Below are 5,158 nucleotides of genomic sequence, written 5' to 3'. Positions count from 1 at the left end.
TGGACCAATATCTTAAGGCTTGAAACGAATTATCTTTATATGAATTATGAATTAATATTTGTAGATGTATACACTAGTTGGCCTTGAGAAAAGAGTGTATACACGCAGGTTCGACAGATGGATGAAGTGTATACCTTATAAAGTATGTTTCAATTGTTTCTGTTTGCTGTTGCAGAGTTCTAGGTTCTGGTTACTGTATTCTGGTGAGAATATTCTGAATGATCAGATTGATGGATTATCAAAGTTATTGATTGATTCAGTTGTGGTTGGTTCAGAAAGTGATTGGTTGATGCAAATGTATTTGATCATTGAATTACAGTTATGATGTTGTTGACAGATCTAGTCAGAAAGTTTATGAAACGGGGCGCTTTGAGGAAGAAATAAGGTCGTATCCTTCTATAGGTCACATCCTATGTACTAGTAAGCATATTGGCTAGTACAAGAGTTAGGGGGTTGTAGCTCCCTTCCAGTAGAAGCTAGAGAATGAGAGAAGGTTGTAAACTTCTGCAGGTAGAAGCCTACGTACTAGTATAAGTTTGCACCAGTACAAAATTGTAAACATATTTTCTTATTATTAAAAGAAGACAGAGACAACAACAGCAAGTGGTTTTCACCCACATTGGGTTTCCACCTTATATCTTGGTGTTCATGTGTGTTTCTTATCTGTGATGCTTTATTTTGCTTTTACTGCAATGTCTAATAAATCTCTAATATACTGGTTAAAGTTAAATACATGAAAAAAATTGGGTAAATCAAATTTCTCTACATATACGTTGGTTGCTTTAAGTATAGTAGCGTATACATGCTAGTTCACTTAGCTGAAGTAGCGTATACAAATCTGTTTGGAAAATTAAATTATTGATCTAATAATACTGATTCACCCCCCCTCTCAATATTATTTCCAACAAAGATCCTTACGGAGAGAGCCCTCTCCTGGCCTAGTAGGGCTATCTACTTGGCTAAGCATGGTTTGTGGTTACCCTTGCATTGCCTTCCTTCAGCCTAAGGTTCAATCTAGGTGATAACATAGTGGCGACCATATTGGGCAACGAGCGAAAGGTTTTGTATTCCCTAGGTAATATCATCAAAGTTCAGATCTAGATCTGATTGTTGATGGTGGACAACAGTCAGACACAGGAAGGATGAAATCATTCACTTGGCAACTCTAAATAAGTTTCGAGATCATATCCAAAGACTCCACTAGAGGATGAACCTGACCAAAATAAACATGAAAGGACAATATGGAAAGATCATGTTTTCAAGTTGGAATTTCATCCAAGACATTATGTTCTTTTTCATCAATTATCTTTTCTCTTTACCCGAGAATGTCGAAAAGGTTTTACAAAGTATAATGTAATTGAGAACATATCCTAGACCTACATGTGATTCCTTCCCTTTAAATATTGTGAAAACAAATTCTTCATACACCTTTGATCTTGGTCAAGACCCTTATTCTGAATCTTATAATGACCATCTTCAAACTGATGAGCCTAAAGAGACCAAGACTGATTCTACAACTTGTGTATATACTCCTACACCTTGTAAAATTCCAAATCGATACAAATCACTCATCTTACCTCCTATACTCCATGCTTTCCCTTAAAATCATTACCTACACCTATTGATGTTTGATGGTGAATATGACAATATCTCTTCTGAGAGACATATGCAGAATTTTGACACTTTACTCAACTGTTATAGACATTTTTGGGAACTGTAACCCCAAGCATAAATGTCCATAAACCAAGGGCTCCTAAGTCCCTAAAGGTGTTGTTCCAACCCCTAAAAGAACAAGGTCAACTGATTACAGCATCTCCCAGAAGTTCTCCATGAAAAACTACTTAGAACTGGTCAACACTGGACCATTTCACATGCTCCATAGGCAAAGTGCGTTGCATCCCACCTGAATACACATAGTAGGTGCAATGCATGTCAAAAAACCCTTCTATGGGGTGCGATGGGCGAGAAAGGATAAATGGAAGGGTCAATCCGCAAGGTGGAGGAGCATGGAATCTTCCAGAAACATCTCCTGTGACACTTGCCTCTCTGAATTCGACTAGGGATGAGTAAGAGATCATAAATCTCCAAGTGGAATCAAGAACTATTAGAGAGAAGACACCAATCAAATCTGAAAATCTGACTCACCTCCCTTGCAGACATCTATATATGGATCCCTCATCCCAGAGATCCAAAGGCTGGAATTTTGTATCTTGTAAGGAAGTGTTGTTGGTTTCTTGGTGCAATATCATAGTGTTGGGTGATCTAAGCTTTTCATGAGGTGAAGAAGGGCTTTCTTGCTGAGAGGATGATGCTGGGTCAGAACAATTGGTTGTAATCCTCTCTACTCTTTCTTGATTATCAATAAAGCTATTCAAGTTTTCCTCGACATTCTTGTATGATTGATGATTTATGCATTTGTGTGGTCAATGTACATCTGATCCTATATTTTTTATGATAATATATCTATGTTCTTGGATAGTGTTATGCTGCTTTGATTCTACAGGTACTCCTTGAAGCTGGGTAGACAAGGAAGCGAGCAGCAAAGACCTACCAGAAGAGAGAGGAATCAAGCAAGGAAACAAGCGCAAGACAGAGGTTGGTCTCCTTATTCTTCTCTTATCTTTTTCTCATAAAGGAAAACGAAAGTAGTTTTTAGTGTGTTTGTTTCTAAGGTAGCTACCAACCTTAGTGGGACTAGCAGCTCTGTATAGACACTAGTTTTCCCGATAACAAAATGGAAACTCCACTGGGGAGTGAGTAGATTGTTTGTTCATCTACATTTGTTTACTTTATAAACTTACAGACGGAGCCTCAAGTCAAGCCAGCTAGCCTTCGAACTGCATTTACTATATAGGTGCAAAGTAGATCAACGCTGCTTCAGTCTATCTCTGGGTTTTGTTTATGAAGTAAACGATTGATTTGCAAGCTCTCTAATTGCCCTCGTGGTGGCTCTAGTAGCCTCCTTAGATCTACCCCTATGATTGATTTACTGATTACCACTTGCTCGGCCTAAATACCTGAACTGAACTGCAAACTGTGACCCAGGATCCAATCAAAGTCTCGTCCCTGGTCCAGCGCACTGTCTGTTATGTGAACTTCAAATTCATCGCACTTCCCGAGTGTAGTAGGTGAGTTTCATTTCAGTTTCACTGTGTTACAGGTGTGTTGATCAGACAAGGCCTTGTTCCTAAATTTTGGTTTTTGTGTTCACTCTTTTCAGCTCTATTGAGGAGTTTTGCTGCCTGTAGTCAGTACACCTCTGTTAAAACCCCTTTCCTTGCTATTATTCCACCTCCATTGTGTGAAGAACTGTGAATGTTTTTATGTATTTTTGAGTCATTTTTAGTTCTCCTTTACAAATAAGTAGCGTAATTGTACTGTCGTTTCTTGATTTGAAAGTGTCACAAGTGTCATTTTCATTCATAGAAGAGAATTCGAATGTTCTTGATAGTCGATTATACTGTTACTCTTGTATTTGATTTGAGTTAGTAGTTTTTCAAGTGTCGAAAGCAAGTCTTCAATTCCAAATAACAAAATGTCGTCATTTTCGTCATTTTGTTTTGAAAAGAAACTTGTTAGTAATTGTCGCTTTGGAAAATAATTCAGATTTGCGATTAGCTTTATTTTTATCATTCACACATTAAGAAGGCTGAAAACAAATACATGCATGTGCATTTGCATTTAGACTGTTTGTTGGCTTGATTTAGGACAGTGCATATAGTGTGTACTCTGTGCTCTTTGTTGAAAGAACGCCATCTCTCTTTCCTTAGTAGCTAGGATTTTCATTGCAAAAAGAATATTAAACGATTGTTTATCATCTTAGATTGCATTTTAGGAATTGTACATCTACATCACACGGTGAACCTGAAAGGAAAATTTCTTAAGCAAGATCAACCATAAAATAAATTTAATGAATCTAAAAACGCTTTGGAACCTAACACACAACATCTAGAAGTCTAGGCTAGAGACGTATTCCGGCGTCGTAGAGCCTGGTAACTGTTGTTTTCACTGTTGGTTGGGTGATTCCTCCACTTTGAGACGATAAGTGCCTGTACGGACTTGTGCTCCCACGTACCGTCGAGTATATTTTGGGATACCACAATAGGCTTTATCCTTTATCCATAGGAAGCCGTGTCTTCCGCCCTATCGATCGCAATGCACTGAACACAGCATTCAGGAAGATTGACTGCCATACCGTAAAAAGTATTCTGCAATTTTGCGAATGGTTTGGTAATCCCTCTGTCTAGATTTCCAGAGCAGTCCCTTTTGTTCCTTTTCAGACTCCTTAACTGAAAAGGTCCATCTGAGCACTTGTCACTTCAGGCTCATTAAAAATCGAAGGCGACTAGAGTCATCTTTTGTTCTTTCTCGACTCTTAAAAATTGAAAAAACAAGTTGTGTCAATGCGTCTAAAATTTATTTTAAACAGAATAATCATCACCTTTCCTACGTTGATCTTAAGTTGAGAAAAATGGAGTCCACCAACCAAGGAGTTCCCCTTGGAGGAAATCCTAGTCCCTTCTCCTCTTGGGGAGATGTTGGTGCACCCCATATGGACATAGTGTCTCTTCCAGGATTGCAATGGGCTTTCCCATATGGCTCTTCTCAACTTCTATCGTTCAGAACACCGTAATTCCTGAACAATCAAGTCAGCAACTAAACGACATTAGAGTTACCCCCCAACCCTCTACTTCGTCCAATTCTTCCTCTCCTCCTTCCTCTTCGCTTGATGAAGCTGGTAAAGCCAAAAATCAAGTAAATGAGAAGAAGAAGGAGAAGAAGAAGAAGGAGCCAAAGGCAAAAAGGGGTAACCAAGCATCGTCTAGCAAAAATCACACACTACACCGACCAGGCCTAAATCACCATGTGTCATTTGCAAAGGAGAACACTATCATCGAGGTTGTCCTTGCATCCCTCGGATTTTAAGGGACTGGTCTCCTCATTTGCACAATCCGGTGTCATCAACCTCTGACGATCATGTTGAGCATACACCGTCAACTAGTGAAAGTGAAGCCCCTGGAAAAAAAGGAAAATATAAATTTCCTTGTAAATTGTGTGAGGGCGATCACACCGTCCACCGTTGTCCCTTCTTAGACGAAGCTAAAAGATTTTTGGACGACCATCTGGTTTCACCATTACGGCTTCCTCCTGGATACAA

The sequence above is a fragment of the Pinus tabuliformis genome, chromosome 9, assembly GCF_031772625.1.
Source record: "Pinus tabuliformis cultivar Carrire ecotype Pingquan chromosome 9, CPIR1, whole genome shotgun sequence".
In the NCBI taxonomy this organism is placed as follows: domain Eukaryota; kingdom Viridiplantae; phylum Streptophyta; class Pinopsida; order Pinales; family Pinaceae; genus Pinus; species Pinus tabuliformis.
This window is presented reverse-complemented; position numbering follows the sequence as displayed.